Source organism: Schistocerca gregaria, chromosome X (genome assembly GCF_023897955.1).
Source record: "Schistocerca gregaria isolate iqSchGreg1 chromosome X, iqSchGreg1.2, whole genome shotgun sequence".
NCBI classification, from domain to species: domain Eukaryota; kingdom Metazoa; phylum Arthropoda; class Insecta; order Orthoptera; family Acrididae; genus Schistocerca; species Schistocerca gregaria.
This window is the reverse complement of record NC_064931.1, coordinates 691834695-691857018: the sequence shown is the minus strand read 5'-3', so window position 1 is coordinate 691857018 and position 22324 is coordinate 691834695.

The window sequence follows — 22324 nt, the reverse complement described above, 5'->3', positions numbered from 1 at the left end:
TCCGGTTTCCGGATTTTGGGATTCCGTAATCAAGGAATCAGTGGAAATACGTCTTGCCGATAATCTTATAAATCGTGACAACGGCTTTCAACTGGATAAAACTTGGAATCCTGTTATTAAAATTATACATTCACAGCGGAATAGACAGCGTCATTCGATACTCAATGACTAGATGATCTTTTACTTTCACCACCGAGGGCAGCACGTACAACTCGGCTATGCCGCGCATGTCAACACGTGCGCGAGAATCGGTATAAATACCGCGACTGCACCTGGGCTCTTCAGTAGTTGTGTACTCACCTGATGATGGCCGGACGTCTCTGGGCCGAAATATCGTGGCAGAATGTCGACGGGATCCGGCTGCATACCCGGAAATTATTAGAAGAACAAATACGCCGGGAAAATTTCAGAAGTCTCATTTTGGAGGTATTCGTGCAAATTTTGTGACATAAATTTCTATCTACATAAATGATCTTTTGGATAGGGTGGATAGCAATGTGCTGCTGTTTGCTGATGATGCTGTGGTGTACGGGAAGGTGTCGTCGTTGAGTGACTGTAGGAGGATACAAGATGACTTGGACAGGATTTGTGATTGGTCTAAAGAATGGCAGCTAACTCTAAATATAGATAAATGTAAATTAATGCAGATGAATAGGAAAAAGAATCCTGTAGTGTTTGAATACTCCATTAGTAGTGGAGCTCTTGACACAATCATGTCGATTAAATATTTGTGCGTAACATTGCAGAGCGATATGAAGTGGGACAAGAATTTTGGGAAGAAGTGGTTCATCTGTAAAGGAGAACCCTTATAAAACACTGATACGACCTATTATTGCGTACTGCTCGTGCGTTTGGGATCCCTATCATGTCGGATTGAGGGAGAACATACAAGCAATTCAGAGGCGTGCTGCTAGATTTGTTACTGGTAGGTTCGATCATCACGCGAGTGTTACGGAAATGCTTCAGGAACTCGGGTGGGAGTCACTAGAGGAAAGGAGGCGTTCTTTTCGTTAATCGCTACTGAGGAAATTTAGAGAACCAGCATTAGAGGCTGACTGCAGTACAATTTTACTGCCGTCAACTTACATTTCGCGGGAAGACCACAAAGATAAGATAAGAGAGATTATGGCTCGTACAGAGGCATATAGGCAGTCATTTTTCCCTCGTCCTGTTTGCGAGTGGAACAGGGAGAGAAGATGCTAGTTGTGGTACTAAGTACCCTCCGCCACGCACCGTATGGTGGATTGCGGAGTATCTATGTAGATGTGGATGAAATAACATGAAAGACCTTTGGAATTTCAGAGACAACGGGATTATTTCATAAGAATCCACATAGAACAATATCAAAAAAATCACTAACCAGTTATAAGAAAAGGAAGACGAAGAAAAATAGTTTGCCTATATTTTCATTTGGAGTAAAGTTGGTAATGATAATTGTAAAATAGCTTCCACAGGAGATGTCATACTGTATTATTCGCAATAAAGTTAACGAGAACTTAGTTGTTTATAATACAATATGAAATCTGCTGACAAGGTATATTAAAAGGCCTGGTACACGGATGACCAAAAATTGACAACTTCGAGAGTATTAGGAACTTCCTGAAATAGATCTTCCTCGAGGCAGGTGTAACGTTGAAGGCTAATTAACCCTATGTCAGCCAAAACGTTGAAGCAGTCAGTTTCAAGGATAAGCTTCTTTAGAACGCTTCACTGTGTGCCACTAACGTCAGTTGCTGTAGAATTATGAAACATGTTTGACGATTGTGTGTTATCAAGTTGTTTGGGAAATCTCCTCCATAAAAAGCAACGTGTATTCCGCAAACAGAGACGTTGCGTAATTCAGCTCGTTCTTGTTGCCCGTGAGATCCAGAGCGTCATAGAAATCGGTTGCCAGGTTGATGCTATGTCCCTTGACTTCAGCAGGGCATGCGATTCAGTTCCGCACTGTCGTCTAGTGAAAAAATTCGTGATTACCGAGCATAGGACCACAATTGTGACTGTATTCAGACAGAAGTCAACACGTCGCTCTGAACGGAATAAAACAGACTGGTGTAAAGGTAATTTTAGTGTTATAGAACCGTTAATGTTTACAATAAATATAGATGATCTACTGGGTAACGTAGGTAGCTCCATATGAATGTTCACAGTTAATCCTGTTGTCAATAACAATGTAGTAAAGCCATAAGAATGTGTTGAAGACCTCCAGAGGATCGAGTTTGGTGCAGTGACTACCATTTGTCCCTGAATGTCACTAAACGTAACTATTGCGCATAAATGGCTCTGAGCACTATGTGACTCAACTGCTGTGGTCATCAGTCCCCTAGAACTTAGAACTACTTAAACCTAACTAACCTAAGGACATCACACACATCCATGCCCGAGGCAGGATTCGAACCTGCGACCGTAGCAGTCGCACGGTTCCGGACTGCGCGCCTAGAACCGCGAGACCACCGCGGCCGGCTATTGCGCATAAATAGAAATCCTCTACTGTTCAGTTACACTACTGGCAATAAAACACAGGAAAGCGCAACTACTGTAATCATCAGGGGTGACGTTAAGTTGAATGAGCACATAAAACTCTTGTGGGAATGGTAGGTTCCAGGCTGAGATTCATTGGGAGAATCTTAAGGAAATTCAAGTGATCCACGAAGGATGTAGCTTACAAAACACCATAGAGAGGATTCCTCATGAAATTCCGAAACCGTACGTTCCAAGAAGAGACGAGCAGCGTATTACTTCCCCCCACCCACGTCTCGCCAAATGATCGGACGAAAAAAAATCAGAGAAATTAGAGCTAATATGTAAGTTTGCTGACAGTCATTCTTCTTACGTGCGATTCTCAAATGGAACACCGAAGGGGGTGCTGTTTGGGGGGGGGGAGATATAGTGCCACCAGAAGTACCCTCCATCGCACACAATAAGGTAGCTTGTCGATTATTGATGTAGAAAAAACCATTTGCTGAAAAACGTACAATACACTTTTTATTCGCGTCAGAAACATCAAAACAAAGAACCACGAAAGACAAGCAATGGGACCAATAATTTATGTTACTTAAAGTAATCATAATGGGGTATACTTGTATGGAATACTGCAACACGAATGATCGAAAGAGCATTTGAAGATAGCTTAAGTAGATTTTCCTCGGTGTAGGTGTAACGTTGGAGTGTAATTAGTCCTATGCGTCATCTAAAGTAGTGACCTGGCTCTTGTGAAGCCTATTTACGAGGCAGTGTTGTTGGTAGCATTTTTTACTCACATTCATATGACTGCCAGGTGCCGAGACACGTTAAAAAACAACATGTTTCTTTTACTCTCATTGATGGATCTGAGGCCAAAGGATTCATTCGAGGTTTTTTTTTCATTGTAACTCAATAAAGAATGTCTCAGTATCCTAAGAAGTTAGTTAAACTGTTGCCAATTGTGATGAAGCACGTTCCTCGTTGCAACCAACGTAGCGTCAAAGTAGCAGCAACGTCTGCCTACTGCGACAAGGGATATCGCATGAAGATTGGAGGTGTCTGGAAATTAGAACACTGTGACGTGTGCTTGAAGTGCATATATCGACCTGCGACATCCTGCGTGATCAATACAACTGCCATAACTCGCCACAGTGCCACGTCCTTTGGATTAATAACATGTGGCGTAACATTTTTTGGAAGTGCCGCACAGGACGTGGTAGAGAGTGTCATTTGAACGTACGGTCATATCACCTTACTCAATATATGAAAATCGCGCTTGTACACTCATTGTCATAAACAGAGCTGCAGCCAAAAGGACTCGACCGATCCACCGAAAACTGGATCGGTATGCTGCGTATCGTCAGCTATGCCAACGATTACTTTTCCAGGTTCGACTGTGCATTCCGGGAGCGAGAATAGAGCCATGACGTGAAGTCCATCGGTTGATATAAGAGGCCAGCAGACGTCCGTGCCTGTCAGCATGACAGTGGGTAGCATCATTAGAACATCATCTGAACGTACACTGAGCCCAGGTGACACGTTTTTCAGCCGTTTCCGCTGCTAGACAGCTTCCAGAGGGGCCGCATCGATGGGTTGCTGGAGGCCGGGTACTCTTATCGTCGTGATGCGCAGCGTACCGTTTGTATGGACGCTACGATCACCTGTTGTTGGCGGCTATGGATATAGGAAGGCATGCATGAACGACATGTAGGATCTGGACGTCCGACACGTACAAGAAGGGGGCACTGGCAGATTGTCCTCTGCGCCCGAGCTGATCCAAAGGCAACGATAGGGGCTATTCAACAGGCTGTCCTGCCTTCTATGCAACATTCTGTAAGTGTTAGTACTGTTGGCACGCGGTTGCACGATGCAGGGCTCGCGGCACGCCGACCGTTACGACCTCTACCACAGACAGCCTTACAGTGTCACGCGCAATTCACCTGCTGCCTGCAACGATGGAGACGGGGCCCTGCAAACTGACAGTAGGTCGTCTTCTGCCTCGGATGTGACAACCACCGTGTCTGTCTCGAGGCGCACTATCAGCGATTTGTCTCCTCTCACAACACATACTGCCCAACTAGTGTGATGGTGTGTGGAGAAATATCCTATGGTGCCTGTTCATCGTTAGTGTTCCTAAGCGGTTCTGTGACAGTTACACGGCACACTGGTGAGGTTTTGCAACCGGTGGTTCTGCGGTTCGTGAAAGCCCACGCTCATGCCCATTTTAACAGAACAACTCTCGACTCGATACCGTTGTCACTTCGCGACTGTGCTTCCGGTTGTTGACACACTACCGTGACCAGTGGCCTGATCTCTCCCCGATCGAGAATGTGTGGGGTGCCACGGAGTGTGTCATGAGGAGTCGACATCCACCCAGCAATCTGTGGGATCTATACGCTCATGTGCAAGCGAAATGGGACGGAGAGCAACAGAACTACATCCCAGACTTTTACAACTCAGTACCGCTACGTAAAAGGGGCTTGTGTTCACAAGCTTCCAGCCCGACTCCATACGAACATGTGCATTTTACGGCTGCGCAGCGCAATACATGTACAGTCGTGGACAAAACGAGCGAGACCCCTCGCCTTTTCGTTATGCTGATCCGCACAGCTTTAAAGTCTGCTACGCAGCATAACAGGCAAGGAGGCGAAGTGCTACCAACATACTATGCACAGGAGTGAAATTGAAAAACTATCTGAACTATGTCAGATTGTTTTCCATCATGTGTTAGACTATATTAATGCTGATTAGTGTGTTAAATACAACACGTAAATACAAGATATAAATGAAAGAAGAAACGCTAATTAGTATTAACTGTACTAATAAAAATGAATTTCAGCTTATTGCGATAACATAACTGTTTTAGTAATACAAAGTACCCCAGATCGTAACGAATTAGCAAAATAATATGCGCATTCGGCCACAAATGACGATGAGTGTAAATTGATTTGAAGCTGGTGATTGTCTCCAGCAGTCAGCGAGTGAGAGCAGGTATATACATCCGTATTGTAAAGTAAACCGCGTTATGCAGAAAGTGCTAACGTGTCTGCTAATTTTTTATTTCAATGTGGTTTGAATATTGTCAAGAATTGCAGAGAAATATTTTTCGAAGAAGTATACTGTATTCGCTAAAGAAGGGAGGTGTTGCATGCTCACAGTATTTATATAAGCGCGGAAATGAATTATTTTTAATATATTTGTGACTGTATCACTAAGAAATTTCAGTAGCATTACTCATCTAAACTTTCCTTCTTGTATGTAAACAAGTTTACGACGCTACTACTTACAAACTTTATTGCAGGACTAGGTTGCAGTACTCGCACAGTAATGAACAATCAGTAATTAAATTAGTTCTGTCCACACACGTATAATTAACAGTAGTCAAACCTAAAGTGAAACTGGTTATTTGCGCTACAGGATTTTCAGAACACGAGAGAGTGTATTTTAGAGATCGTGATACATCATTCGGAAATCGCACTGCTCGCTATGTATCGAATGAAGACGAGACAGATCGAAAAAAGCAAACTGGTTATTATTCCAAAAGTAATCGCCATGACTGCTAATACATTTATCTCACTGGGAGACAAGGCGGTCAGTGCCTTCGTGGAAATATGTTTGCGGTTGCCTAAGGGAACATGATTGTACTCAGGCGTGCACCTCTTCATCCGCAGCAAATTCCGGTGCCACAAATGTCTTTCTTAGGGCCTCACAACTATGGAAATCAAATTGGGGGAGATCGGGACTCTATGGAGGATGTGTAAGGTCTTCTCAGAGAAACTTATGTAACGTAGTAGAAACAACCTGCCAAATAAATGCCCGCCATTATGTTTCCCAGATTGTTTCCACTCCGTTGCAGAATTTTCGCAGGGAGGCCCTTATTTATCCTCCATGTATTCCCGATCTCTTCCCATGCGATTTTCACATTTCTGGAGTCCCGAAGAAAAACACTCGTGACACCGTGATTTGCTTCGAAGAGATGCTCGCCTGGGTACAATCGTTGTTTCACGGACAACCGCAAACATGTTTCCATTTTCAGCAGTTATGGCGATTACTTTTGAAATAATAAAATGTTTACTTACCTTTTTTCGATCCTTCTCGTTTTCATTTGACATCCCCTATAGCTAACAATTTCACGTAGAAGGAAGGAAGATTAGTATTTAATATCCAGTCACCAGCGAGGCATTTAGAGACGGAGCATGAGGTTGGAGCAAGGAAGGATGGGGAAGGAAATCGGCCGTACCGTTTCAAAGGAACCATCACGGACTTTGCGTTGAGAGAATTAGAGAGATCACGGAAAACCTAAATCAGGATGCCAGCTTAGGAATGTGAACCGTCATCCTCTCGAATGCGAGCCCAATGTGCTAAACACTGCGCCATCACCCTCGGTCACTTCCAGGTTCCGTCAGGGGCGATGTGGACAGTGAACGGATGCAGCTTACGCACTGTTGTAAAGGCAGTGACTCATATAAACTGTGGCATGCTCCGGTTGGATCCTAATGAATATACAGGGTCAACATTAATAAAACCGACAAACTGCAGGAACAGATTTCTGATTGGAAATGGAGGAAAGAAGGCCCTATGAACATGTGTCCGGAAACGCATCGTTGCCACGGTAGACGGCGCTGACGAATGACAGTTTCTCTCATCGTGGGCCGGGTGTTACTTCTGTGTTGCAGGCTGTGCGACTGACGCAGCGTACTATAAAGAGAACTGCTGACAGAAATTTCGTAATTATGATGGTCTGGGCCAAACACCATCGACAAATATCCTTCCCATGCAAGGAAATGCGTTGCTGATAATCCTTGCACTCGTTGCAGATGATAAGAGACAGTAGTGGTAGGATACACATAACCATACTGTGGCTTACACCAAGGTGGCGGGTCACTTGCCTGGAGCTCGTTCCAGGGTTCGTCTTCAATATACTGCAGAAACTGGCCCTCCAAATCTAGCGTACGCACAGTCCACCGCCTCCCCGCACGTTCGTCTGTCTGGAGCGACCCATGACCACGGTTGGTGTCTGTGAGGGTCCTTGTTTAGTTGTAGGCGTGCTGCCTCTAGACTGTTTCCGTCAGCTTGACAGCACAGAAACACCGTTTCGGCTTGTTCCCGGCATGAACACCGAGCCAGTCTGTTGTTCACAGTACGCTGCGTCAATCACACAGCTTGCAGCACGCAAGGAACAGAAGGCACGTGGTTAAAGGAACTGTCACTATACTGTGGCAACGATGCATTTCCGGAAAGATGTTCATAGGACCTTTTCTCCTCCATTTTCATTCAGGAACTCGTCCCTGCAGATTGTCGGTTTTATTAATGTTCACCCTGTGTAAATGCATCACACTGCTTTTAGTTCTTAATGCGTCATATAGTGATGTAGGGAACGCGGTCAGATATAATAATAGAAACACTACCGATCAAGTACGGGAGACGCTTACAAGAGCATACATCCACCTGCGACGTACCGCGTGAACTGCAGAACTGCCACAACAATTCGCCCTCTCATGTCCTGGGCAGTAATGACGTAAGTCGTAATCTTATCTGGAAATGTACAACAGTGTGTTCAAGAGCGACGACAGCATAACAGCATAGCAAGTGTTCCACTTGTCTATAGTCGCAGTTGCTGGTGACGACTGGAATCCACCTTTTTGAAGATCTTTCGACTCAAGTGAGTAGGCGATTGAGAACATGTCGTGGAATCTACTTCTTGTGGTGGGCACGAGGCAGATTTTCAGATAGTTGGGGTCAATGAGGATGGTTTGCAGCTTGTACTTTCCGCAGTTACATTCGCGCTTTGAATGCATTCCGGAAGATGAAGTGTCCTATCTCGACGAGTCTCTTGGACGCAAAGCAGCTCACATTTTTAGTTCAGATGTTCAAATGTGTCTGAAATCTTATGGGACTTAACTGCTAAGGTCATCAGTCCCTAAGCTTACACACTCTTAACCTAAATTATCCTAAGGACAAACACACCCACCCATGCTCGAGGGAGGACTCGAACCTCCGCGGGACCAGCCTCACAGTCCATGACTGCAGCGCCTTAGACACATTTTTAGTCCTTACACATCTGACTTAGTAGCTGTCCCATGTTTCCAGATAAACCCTCAACGTTTATAGTCATTATAGTGATCATTGACGCTGAGAGGCTGTTGTTAAGAATCTACAAATATGACGATACCCCTGGAAGGAAAGGATTAGCCTGTAGTTGATACTACTGTTCAGGGAAAGTCTGAATTAATTATGAACTTATTCTTCGGTGAAGCTCCTTCCGTACTCTTCTCAGTATGTTGATGATGTGGTGTTGATTTCAGAAGACAAAAAACCATTTCAAAAAGCGTTGGAACAGTAGAAGGAAACATTAGAGAGTGCTGTTATGCTTATAAATAGAACTGAAACAGAATTCATGTTGTGCAGCTTCAACACCACTAGACCCACCGTATCTGATGTAGAACTACACTAAACCAAGTTACGAATGGTTAGCAGATTCAAATATTTAGGATCAGTAATATCAAATGATGGTGATATAAATCCAGATTTATCTATCGAATGATCTAATCTTGGAATAAATTGTACATCCTTGACAGATTTTTGTATGATAGAACACTGTCTCAACCAAATGCAAAGATCTATGATACTGAAGTAGACTCTGCGAAGAAGATGCATTGAGCCGAGATGCGCATGTTTCGATGACCGTACAAAGTTACACTTAACGATAAGGTTCGTAATGAGTAACTCTCTTTCTCTCTCTCTCTCTCTCTACAGGTAATATTGCAGAATCCATACTCTGATGAAACAATCGAGCATTAGGCAGACCGGATTACTACGTCGTGAATAAGGACCTTTCCATAGCTATAGTTAAAAGAAGAGGAGGGAAGCCTCTGCTCGTCAGGATGTAAACTGACCGAAAGAACGTAAACAAAACTATTCGAGTGGAATAAGATGCTTAATAATGAACGAGACCGAAACCGTTGGAGTCACACTGGATAGTTTGAGGCAAGGAACCAATGACTGTAAATAAATATGTCATATGATCAAAAGCATCGGAAAACGCCTACGTAACTTTCAGTTAACAACTAGATGGATCGAGGTTATAAAAGGAGGCAGAGAGTCTGTGTTGTCAGTAAAGAAGTAGCAACAGCAGAACACGTTTATCAGAAGGGCTCAATGATTTCAAAAGTGGACTAGTAATTGGAACTCACCTGAATGGCGTATCCATCAGGGACATTCTAAAGCTGCCCAAGTGGGCTGTTGGTGACATAAATGTGAAGTGAAATCACGAAGGAGCAACCTCAGCGAAACCAAGACCAGGAAGACCTCACGTACTGATGGACAGGGACAACCCAGCATTTCGAAGGCTGGTTGTCAAAATTTGCATCAAATCAGAGGAAGGAGTCACTCGTGAGCTCGATAATGCACAAGAACTGTGCTTAGGGAGTTAAGAATAATGGATGATAATGGTCGAGCAGCTCCTCGTACTCCACACATATATGCAATCACTAAGCGACGTTTTAGGTGGTATAAATAACGACGCCACTGGACAATGGCTGACCGGAAACGAGTGATTTGGAGTGGCAAATCGTGCTGTACCTTGTGGAAATCCGATGGAAAGCTCTAGATTTGGCGAATGCCTTGGAAACGTTACATGTCATAATGTGTAGTATCAACAGTGAAGTGCACAGACGATGTTTCTTTATCACGGTGTTTCTCTCGGTAGTATGTGGTCCCTTACTATGCTTTCGGAAATACTATATGCATTGTGTACTGAATACAGTAGAGAAAGATTTCATATATGATGATTGTTTCAGTTAACAATGCTCCTTGCCATGAAGCAGCATCTGTGAGGCAATTTTTGTGGATAATAACGTTCGTAAAGTGCACTCACCTGCCCAGTGTCCTGACCTGAACGTGGGATGAGTTAGAACCTCGACTTCGCTCCAGACCCCATTCAACAACACTACCTTCTCTGGGATCAGCTCTTATCCAGATACATTTTTATAAAGAGTGTGTGTCTCAAATGGCATGAGATCTTGAGTGGGCAATGCATCTGAGGCATATATTTCACATCACACAGCTACTTGGTACATGGACATTTATAGAGCTCCCTTGAAAAAGGATCTCTACTATATGTTTATCAGGTTCAGTAGTTTGTGGCTGATGGTCGAATATGGAGATTTACATGTTATAGGGATTTTCTTTTTTGTAACTCCAGGCTATGTCGACTGTCTGTCGTTTTTTCTTCCGCTATGTGAGTCATGTCGATACGGTAAGGAATGAGAGAGGGTCTGTTCTCGTTCAAACAGATCCTCCATTGGCATCACGAGGTTGCTGTTTCAGTCCTCTTACCAAGCAAAAATCTCTGGTAATACCGGGAAGTGAACTCGGTTCCTCCACATGAGATCCAGGCAAGGTGAACATGGATCACGACAATGAATTGTTTGCTGAAATAATTTCAAGATACGGTACTCGATTGGGTGGTAGAAGACACATAAATAAGTACCCTTCAACGTATCCATTAAATACACACTTCGAAGACTACAGAGTAGAGAGTACAGATGGAATAGCAATTAGGCAACTGCCGTAAACGGCATGTGCAGAATAGGGTACAGTTCTACCAATGGATGATACATCGCATTATTGCAGTACCTATCTTCCTAAAGTTTATATTATTCACAGACGATCAGTCTCTGAACCGCGAGAGTGTTCTCAGCTGACAACGTACAGATGTCTGGAGGGATCATTACGTCTCACTCGTCTTGGACCACTAACGACGATTCTCTATAAATCAGTTCTGTGGCATAGTAATGTATCAGCACTGTAACTGTCATAGTTTCCTCCTACAAAATCTCGTTCACCAATTGCGCTTGCACAGATTCTCCAAGGTGGGTGAAGTTATCCTGAAGCTTGAAACTTAGGGCGAAGATGCTTTTAATAGTTTCCACAATGACATATTATCTCGTAGCCCGACAGAAATTCCAAAGAGGCAATGGTTGTACGTGAAGTGCACCAGCGGCAAGACACGATCATTATCTTTACTATGCGATACGAATGTTAATACTGTCAATGACAGCGTCACTAAAGTTGAGCTATTAAACACAGTTTCCCGAAATTTCTTCACCAAAGACGACAGAGTAAAAATTCCAGAATTCGAATGAAGAACATCCGCCAACAGAAGTAACTTAGTTGTTGAAACCCCTCCCTCTTTGAGACGAGGGGACGACAAATGTGGGATGATACCTTGTAGTTGGTAGGCTTGAACACATAGCTCTGGGAGTGGAAAGCAAGTGGAAACTTTCTAGTTAAAAGACATATTTAACAATCAAGATTATACACAACTTCTCACTCAGAAATATAATCTCCTAAGAATTTTGATAAATAGACAGCTTGTGGGCGCTAGCCTACCTGAAAATACACAATAATCTTTATGATACAGATTATCAAACGGATAGTCGACAACTTGAAAATACCAAATGGATTTGTGGCTCAAAATACTTATGAGACGGTAAAGATTAAAATTCAGCACACACGACCACTAGTTTAGTTAAAAGAAAACATTTCCTTACAAATGCTAGTGGCTCAAGATGTCAATTTCAAATGGCTTATGGGCACTAGCTTACATATAAACTGTTTTAATTTTATTATTCCAATACCAGGCCGTTGACCATTTCCAAACAATTGATGCGTATGAGCACTAGCTCATTTAAAAAATACAAAAGTAGAAAAACCAGAAAACAAAAGAAGTTACTCAAAATCTTGTGCGGTAGCCGCTCTTGAAAACTGGGTCAGCAACCAGTAAACAGCTCTCGGCTCCTAGCTCACTGAAACACAGATTTGTTATTCAAATACCTGGTTGTTGCCCATTTGCAAATATTTAATTCCTATGAGCACTATGTGATAAAAAAAGACACAGAATAAAGAAAAGTTACTCAAAATCTCGGGTGGTAGCCACTGTAGGAAATGAGATTAGTGACAAGCAAACAGATCACTGGCACTAGCCTACTCAAACACACTGGGCGAACCGAGGGAAGGACCCTGGGTGGTTTTAGGAATACGAGGACAACCTTACTCACAAAAACAATGACACAACTGGGCCCCTTATGATCATTCAACAGCGAAAGGTACGTAACTTTGGTGTAATCACCCCATGTCGGCTTTTCACAGCGGGTCGTGTCGGGTCACTGCTAGCATCACTCCGAACTCACTCGCCAACGCGAACGACTGGTCGCTTCAACAACTCGGCTCTGCCGGCCACACACAAACACCGGATGCCGGACCCCTATGTGCATCAAACCTCAAGAAGGATCGACAGCCACGCATCAGGTGTAGCGAAGCTGCTTAAATCACTAAATAAAGGTATACCAATTAGGTTCGTTTCAGAGTATGCTGACACAATAGCCTGATACTTATGGATCACATACACACATTAAAAAAAGTTTTGCATCACCCCAGTTCCCAGGACTCCTGAAGACAGAAGTTGACTGTGGATATTGCATCACAGACACAGTCCCTTTGACTGCCCAGAGGTCCCACTAAACCCGCCCAAAGATGTTAACAACTATGAATGAGCTGCGCCTATTAGACGGAGAGGGTCCGACAGCCGATCAGTTCTAGTCATTCCAACAGGAATGAAGTACACGGCTCGTGTTGTCTGTAGTTCAACCAAGCCTAGACCCTTCAATACCGCGGTTCGATCGAGTCAGCATTATACTTTGTGCCAGGAAGGGCTCCCAACAAGGGAAGTGTCCAGGCGTCGAAGTGAACCAAAGCGATGTTGTTCGGACATTGACGAGATACAGAGAGACAGGAACTGTCGATGACATGCCTCGCTCAGGCCGCCCAAGGGCTACTACTGCATTGGATGACCGTTACCTATGGATAATGGCTCGGAGAAATCCTAACAGCAACGCCACCATGTTGAAAAATGCTTTTGTGCAGTCATAAGGCGTCGTGTTACGAATCAAACTGTGTGCAATAGGCTGCATGATGCGCAACTTCACTCCCGACGTCCATGGTGAGGTCCATCTTTGCAACCACGACACCATGCAGAGCGGTACAGATGGGCCCAACAACACGCCTAATGGACTGCTCAGGATTGGCATCACGTTCTCTTCACCGATGAGTGTCGCATATGCCTTTAACCAGACAATCGTCGGAGACGTGTTTGGAGGCAAACCGGTCACACTGTCCAGCGAGTACAGCAAGGTAGAGGTTCTCGGCTGTTTTGGGGTGGCATTATATGGGGCCGAATTACTCCACTTGTGGTCATGGAAGGCGCCATAACGGCTGTACGATACGTGAATGCCAGGGGCCGAATTACTCCACTTGTGGTCATGGAAGGCGCCATAACGGCTGTACGATACGTGAATGCCATCCTCCAAACGAGAGCTAAACCATATCGGCAGCATATTGGCGAGACATTCGTCTTCATGGACGACAATTCGCTTCCCCACCGTGCTCATCTTGTGAATGACTTCCTTCAGGATAACGACATCGCTCGACTAGAGTGGCCAGCATGTTCTCCAGACATGAACCCTATTTACCCTATTTATGGACGACGTGACCCACCAACAACTCTGTAGTATCTACGCCGAATCGCCGTTGAGGAGTGGGACAATCTGGACCACGAGTGCCTTTGTAAACTTGTGGATAGTATGCTACGACAAATACAGACATTCATCAATGCAAGAGGACGTGCTACTGGATATTACATGCTGTATGTGTCATAAAACACAGAATGTCACAGAAAGTAAGTAGAATACGATAAGTTCTAAAAAGTTGCGGGATTGCATCTGGATCATGTTGACTTCTTGCAACATTATTTCTGCCGACAACCGTCCAGCCATCTCCATGTGTGTGCCCGCCACTGGAGACTACTAGATTTTTTCCCTTTATTCTTATTTCATGCCACTGCCCCATGTGATCATAGGTGGGCTGGCAGCAGCACAAGTTTCCGCTCTTCAGCCAAGAGACTGTATGAAATAAAGCATTACATTCATAAAACCCAGGGATAAAAGATCAAGTTTACACATGAGAAGGGAAAACAATGGGAGTTAAAATATACAAAAAAGGGGTAGTTTCTCGAGGCTCACTTACATGAAATCCACATGTAATTAAAATGACATTCGACGAAGGTGTAGCACATAAACACTGGCGGCACGAAGAGCACAATTAATAATGGCATTCACAGTAATGATAGCCACACAGGACAGGCTGAACACACACTGCACTTATGTAACATATACGACAAGCACCAAAACACGACAAAGTAACTGGGTTAAAATTGAAAGGACCTGCCAAACGAGGGGAGGTCAAAGAGGAAGGAGAGAGGAAAGAAGGCAGGGGGGCAGAGGACGAGGTGGCAGAAAGGGGTGGAAAGTGGAAGGGGACAGCCGGCAACACACCAATGGGTGGAGGGAGCAGCCTAGGAAGGCTCTGAGCACTATGGGACTCAACTGCTGTGGTCATTAGTCCCCTAGAACTTAGAACTACTTAAACCTAACTAACCTAAGGACATCACACACATCCATGCCCGAAGCAAGATTCGAACCTGCGACCGTAGCAGTCGCACGGTTCCGGAGTGCGCGCCTAGAACCGCGAGACCACCGCGGCCGGCGCCTAGGAAGGAGCGTGAGAATTGCGAAAGGAGAAGTGGGAAGGACAGAGGGGATAAGAGGGAGGAAACTGTGGTATCGATAGTTCCGATGCCACAGCGTAGGTTGCCACTACGAGGGCGGAAGATCTTCGCCGGCCACGGCGCCCTCTAGCCGACGCTGTGCAGCTCTATGAGTGCCGCTCCACTTTTGCCCCAGTTCATGAAGAGCAGACAGCCGAGAACCATCGCTTTAGCTTGCTTGCTATTGAGACTTTTTTATCTGGACTTTGGCTGCACATGTATGTGCTCATCTGTACAAAGATACATAATCAGTTGTAGATGTTCATGCACCAGTAAAAACCTCTTTTACCTTACTTGCAGTACCAATGGGCTTTACCTCACCTGCTCCTACTCGCTTCCTTTCATTCATCCTCTTTGTCAGATTACATCAGCAGACCCATGCGCCGCCTTCCAGGCTGGATACAAAAGAAACAGCAGATGGGGACAGGATGGAGAGTGATCCGTAGGGAGGATGGGAGAGGAAGAAGAGGGTCAGAGTTGGAAGGATAAATATTGGAGCCAAGCACATCATCCTGTATGGGGAGAAGTTGGAAGTTTGTTTCAGAGAGGAGGTGGAGGGTGTGGAGATGGAGGGACGGTGGGACACATCAGTAGAGGTGAGGGAGCAGGTGGGGAGTCAAGAAGAAAGGAGACATCAGGGGGTGATGGGGACTGAGGTGGCGGTTGGTGGAAAGAATACAGATGTGTTCAAGGAAAAGGAGAAGATGTGAGAATGGGATGAGGCCATAGACCAGCCTTGTGGGGGATGGGAGAAGGATATGGAAGGCGAGGTGGAATGCACGGTATTCAACATTTCAGAGAACTTTGTAGAATTTAGGAGAGGTGGGTATCAAGGTGACACTGGTGTAGCAGAGTATGGGATGGATCATGGATTTGTAAGTATGAAGGATGATAAAGGGATGCAATCCCCATGTCCAGCCAGACAGGAGTTTCAGGAGGCAGAATCTATTGTGGGCTTCCCATCAGATGGTAATGAGATGGGGAGTCAAGGTGAGGTGATGGTCAAGGGTGGAGCCAAGGTATTTCAAGGTGGGAGTAAATTGGACAGGACAGCCATAGATGTTGAGATATAAATCATGGTGCCAGAAGGATAGTGCGGTACATCCTACTAAGATTGCCTGGGTTTTGGAAGGATTGATGCAAAGGACCCACTGGTTGCACCAAATGTTAAACTGATCTCGGTGTGTTAGGAGGGAGTGCTGGGACCGTTGAAGAGTAAGACAGAGGGCAAGAAAGGTGGTACCATAAGCATACTGAAGGAGACAGACAGGTGGGGGTGGTTTGAGCATGTCAGTGGTGTACAGGAGATAAAGGAGACGAGAAAGGATGGAGCTCTGGGGCACACCTGTGGTAGGGTAGAAGGTACGGGAATTTGTATTACAGATGATGACATAGCAAGGACAATGGGAGAGGAAGGAGGCAATGAGATGAATGAAGTTGATAGGAAGGGCATAGGTGTGCAGCTTAAAAAGGAGCCCAGAATGACATACACAGTCATAGGCGTTCTGGAGGTCGAGGAAAACAAAAATAGTAGAGTGACAGAAGTTAAGTTGGAGGGAGAGGAGATGATTAAAGTTGAGGAGCTGGTATTCGGTGGAGAAGGAAGGCTGGAAACCGCACAGGGCAAGAGGGAGGAAGTGGTGTTGAGTTAGGTGGCGATGGATGCAGGAGGAGAGAATGGACTCGAAGACCTTATTAAACACTGAGGTGAGGCATATGAGGCGATAGGAGGAGGTGTCGGAAGGGCTTTGCTGGGTATAAGGAGTATAAGGAACAACAGGATGTGGGAGGTCTTCCACAGGTCAGGGTAAAAGCCAGTGGAGAAGATGGTATTCTACAGGCTAGCAAGGGGAGCGAGGAAGGAGAGACAGCATTCCTTCAAGTGGCGGTATGTGATGCAATTGTGACCAGGGCTGGTGTTGTGTTTGAAGAGGCGGATGAGTTTAATGTCATGTGAAGTGACAGGAGCGTTCAATTCTGAGTGCATTAACTGGTCCAAATACTGAAAGCTGGGAGCAAGTGGTGGGACAGGGATAGCAGTGCAGTCAAGGACATCAGGGAAGAGGGAGTAATCAAAGTGGGGGTCATTGGTATGGAACAGACTTCAGAGAGGTGGGAAGCAAAGTGGTTAGCCTTACTGAGGTTGTCAGGGAAGGGGCAGTTGTCAAGGAGGAGTGGGTAATGTGGGCCAGGATGGCTACCAGTAGGGTGGTGGAAGGTGGACTAGCGCTTGGAGGGGTTGACAGGGAGAGTGGCATTGAGTTGTGTGCATGTATGGCGCTAGTCCCTGTGTTTCTTTTCTGTCAGAAGGTTTCGAATGTGTCTTTCTAACTGCCAGTGGCGGAGGAGTGTATCCCGGTCATGAGTGCAAAAGAAGGAATGGTAGAGTCAGGGGGATTCACAGAGAAGGAGTAGGGCCTGTGGAGGAAGGATATGACAGTGGGAGTGAATAGGTTTGGTGGGAATGTTGGCTGCCAAAGTGTCAGAGATGGCCTTCTGGAGGGAGGACAATGCTTGAGCAATGTCATCAGGATAGTAGAAGGGGAGGGAGTGGCTTCTGACTTGGGTGTGAATGGATTTCTGGTAGGCATTCCAGTCCACATGGTGCTAGTAGTGAACGACCTTGCGAGGGGTGATAGAGTAGGGAGACAGGAGAGGGCGAGGGGCAAAGGAGATGGTGAAAGGGACTGGGGGGGGGGGGGGGGTGGTAGCTGCCAATGGGATCGAGGAATTTTGCAGGGATACACCCAAGGAGGTTGGGGGAAGGGAGGATGACATTGGATGTGGTGTTACTTTCAGGATGGATAATCTGTGGGAGGCGTCACCTCAGAGGATGGAAAGGACTGATGCCACTGCTGGAGGGTGGCAGGGTCATGGCTACGAATTTTAAGGTCTGTGGTAATCACATAGATGGAGAAGGTGGAGTTAACATGGGAGAGGAAGTCATAGAGGATGGGAACAGCAGGATGGACATATATGGTGGTACAGATGATGGGGAGGGTGGGAAAGAAGACGATGAGGATAAGGTGTTTGGTAGGATTATTGAGCAAGGGTTGTGGCCGGATGGGGATATGCTTAACATCGCCAATGACAGCTCCACCTTATGCTAAGGGGCAGGAGTTATTGGCACAGTGAAGGGCTTAGGGAGAGATGCGGACAATGTTGTGAGAGAGAAAGGTTTCATTGAGGATGAAGGTTTCAACCTGGTGCTGGGACAGGGTATGCATGAATAGGGGCTTGTTGGCAGGGAAGGAGCTGATGTTTTCATAAAGGAGGTGATACTGTTGTCACGCCAGGATGGAGAGAGAAGGAGGAGAAGCATGGGGGGGGGGTGCAAGAGAGGTATAGATGAGGGTGTCAAAATGGGCAAAGACGAAGTGGTGTTGGATGTGGGAGGAATAGGTGGTGTAGGTGTTCAGGTGGAAAATGGAACAGGTGGCGAGGGAGACATGCTGGAAGGTGTGTGGGCATTGGAAGAGGTGAATGTTGTGAAGATCAATGGTAAGGAACTTGATGATATCTTTGGCTATGGGAGGGGGGGGGGCGGAGGGAATTGTTGGGGTGGAGGGGTTGATCAGTGGGATGAACAGGGATGGTGAGCTCTGGTTTGGTGCAAGGGGGCTTTATCTTACCTTTAGAGGAATAGGTGGGATGGGTTTTATTGTATGTACTGCACGAAGGAAGGGAGGACAAGGTTGCGACACTGTCTGAGGAAATGAGAGGCTTTGCAGTGGGAGCAGGTGGGAGGAATTTTACAAAATTACATTTTACAAAATGGCTCTGATCACTATGGGACTTAACTTCAGAGGTCATCAGTCGAGGAATTTTACAGGCGGAGCTAAGGTGATTGTTACAGAACAGATACTTTTGGCACCAGTAGGACTGAGGAGGGGAGCGTTAAGAGCAAACAGATTGCTGGCAGTTAAAAAAAAGGGTGAGTGGGTAGTCAATAGAGGAGGGGGATACGGTGAAGTCTCACATAAGGAAAGTGGGTATGGAGTCATTGTAGAAGCAGTGGGTGGAACGAATTTTGGGGACAGGTTGGGCATTCAGTTCTGCGAACCCCTCCACCTCCCTGATGACAGGGCTGAGCTTCATCATCATGGCTAGAGGATGGCTAGAGGGCTTGGGCTGGTAGGGAGAGAAGGGGGTAAGAAAAGGTGTAAGGGTGGCATAGGTGCCAAAGGTGACTAGGGAGATCTTTTTGAGGTGGTCAGGATAGGTAGAAGGATTGGGGATTGATAAAGATGGAGTACATGCAGGAAATAAGGTGGGAAATAGGGGCTCTGGGGTAGTACTTGTGGATTTCTAAGGTGAGAGTGTGGGCATCAAGGAACTTGGGGTTGGGGTGGTAGAGGACAGAGGTGTGCATGGTGAGGAGCTGGGATCCAGGAATATGGGTTGTATCCATTTTGGCTCAGAAGGGGTGAGGGTGGGTGGTGGTTTCTTGGTGGAGGGGGTAGGAGTGGGGTTGACACAAGGTCGATTAGGGATTTCTTGGTGAGAGTGGCCTGGGAAGAAGGCTGACGGATAGGTTGAGGGGAGACAGACCCTGCTGGGGGTAGTGGAGGTGCCAACAGGAGATTGTGTCAGTGAATCATCTGGGATGGCGACTGTGGCCCAGAAGTCTGTGACCTGGCCATGTGAAAGAGGTGTTGGGGTTATGGGGCGATTGGAAAGGGGGTGAAACTCATGAGGACTGGTGAAGGTCTGGGAGTGGGAGGGGGAGTGCGAGAGTACTGATAAATGTGTGTATACAATATGGGGAAGAAGATGGAGGGAGACAAAACAGTAATGAGGGGAGGCTGGACAGAATGGTGGGGTTCAGAGGACGAAACCCATGAAGTGATTGAGGGGTGAGGGGAAGGAGAGGTGTAGATGATGTCAGTGTTTAAATGGGCATACGGGCGACGAGAGTCGCCGAGGAAAGAAACGAAACGAAAAGGATGAGCACGGGACGACACATGGCAGGCGAAGATGATAACAACGAAAACAAAGAAACAGCACAGCGATGGCGACGGGCAGCATCGGAGAGCAGGCAACAGTAGACCCCGCAGCAGTGGGCGACGACGGCGGCGGCGGTGGGCGACCAGCAGCGGAACCTGAAGCAGCTGGCGATGACGTTGCTGGTGGGGGCGGCTGCGGCGACGGCGATAACGGCGGGGGTGCAGAACAGGACCACTGAACTTCCAACAGCAGAATAGGTGCTGAGGGTAGCCCAGTAGACAAATCCGTCCATGTGGATGGAGGGATTCCAATGCTCTGGATGCAAGACTGCTAGTTTTTTTCCTTTATTGAGTTTTGATCCCCCCCCCCCAGAGAGGGCGGGCTGGCAACAGTTTAGTACACCGCTCTCCAGCACACAGAGGATTTAAAACAATAAAAAGATAATAAACAATAAAAACGGTAACTTTTTTAAAACAATAAAATGATGGAAGATTGTGGAAGTTAAAAATATAAAAACAATGGGTTGGAATGCCAATTAAGACAAACAGTAGGCAGACAGGTTCAATAGTAGACAGATAGTTAAAAAACATGGTTACAGTCTGGTTTCTGTAAGCAAGAGATAAAAAATTCCACCTAGCGACAATATGGTTTCTGTTCACAACATTTTAAAAAGGACACACAACACTTAACACTCACAAAAACACTGCACTAAAGAGTAGACACCGAGATGACATACCACAGCCTAAGGCAGATTAGGGGGGGGGGGTGCAGACAGATGAGGGGGGAAAGAAGAGTGGGGTAGGTGAGGAAAAAGCAAAAGGGGGGAGGAGCCGATCGAGAGAGAGGACACATAAAAGTGGGGGGGGGGGGGGGGCGGAAGGGTGGTCGCAAGTGGGTAGGAGCGAGGGCAAGGAAGTCAGTGTCATCGGCATACTGCAGGAGGTGGACTGGAGGGGGGTGGTCATATCTGCTGTGTACAGGAGGTAGGGGAGAGAAAATGTCCCCGGGGCGCAATTGCGGAGGGGTAGACGGTGCGAGAATCAGTGTAATAGATAAAACAGTAGGGGGGGGGGCAGTGGGATCGGAAGGATGGACATAGTTGATACAAAGGGTGTAGGTCTGGAGTTTAAACAGGAGACTGGGATGCCATATTCAGTCATAGGCGTTTTCAAGGTCTAGGGATACAAAAATGGCAGAGTGACAGGAATTAAGCTGGAGAGGTTGTAAGTCACATTGGGTGTCAGAGAGGGGGTGGTGTTGGTGGAGGTGGTCATGGATGCACTGGGTAAGGATGGATTCTAAGGGCTTGCTGAACACCGATGTGAGGTTTATAGGGTGATAGGAAGAAGCATCAGACCGAGGCTTGTTAGATTTAGGGAGGTTTTCCACAGGTCGGGGTACAGATTGGTGGCAAGGATTACATTGTAGAGGGCGGCAAGGAGTGCAAGGAAGGAGGGCGGGCAGTGTTTGAGGTGGGGCTAGGTAATGCAGTCGTAGCCAGGGCAGTGTTGTGTTTGTGGATTGTGAGGATGATGGCCTGTGTAGCGATGGGAGTGTTAAGCTCTGATGGTGGTGTGTGACCTAAGTACTGGACGCTAGAAGGAAAGGGAGGAGCAGAGGTATCCATACGTTCGATGACGTCAAGGAAGAGGGAATAATCAAATTGGGGATAATCAGGAATGGAAAAGACATCAGAGAGGTGGAAGGCAAAGTATTTGGCCTTACTGAGGTTGTCAGGAAAGGGAAGGTCATCAAGGAGGAGAGGGTATTTTGTGGTAGGGAGGTTTCCAGTAAGGTGGTGGAAAGCAGACCAATACCTGGAAGAGTTTATTGAGAGCATGGCGTTGATTTGTGTGCATGTTTGCCACAGGGCACGGCATTTCTTTGCAGTAAGCATGTTTCAGGTGTGTCGTAATTGCCAGTGACGAGTGAGTGCGTCCCGGTCACGATAGCGGAGGAAGGATAGGTAGAGGCAACAGGATTCAAGACGGAGATGGACGACCTATAGGGGCAGAGCTGGGTGGTGAGGGTGGACGACTTTTGTTAGAGATATGGGTGACTACGGCGTCAATCAAGGTCTGGTGGAGGAAGGTAGCAGTTCAGGAGCTATCGGGAGATTGAAGCATAGGGTTGTGGCGTTCGACCAGGTTGTGTATGGAATCCCAGTAGGCATCCCAGATGGCGTGGGAGTCATCGTATACAAGTTTAGGAAGTGCTGTCAATGTGGGCCAGGAAATTGTACGGGATCAGGGT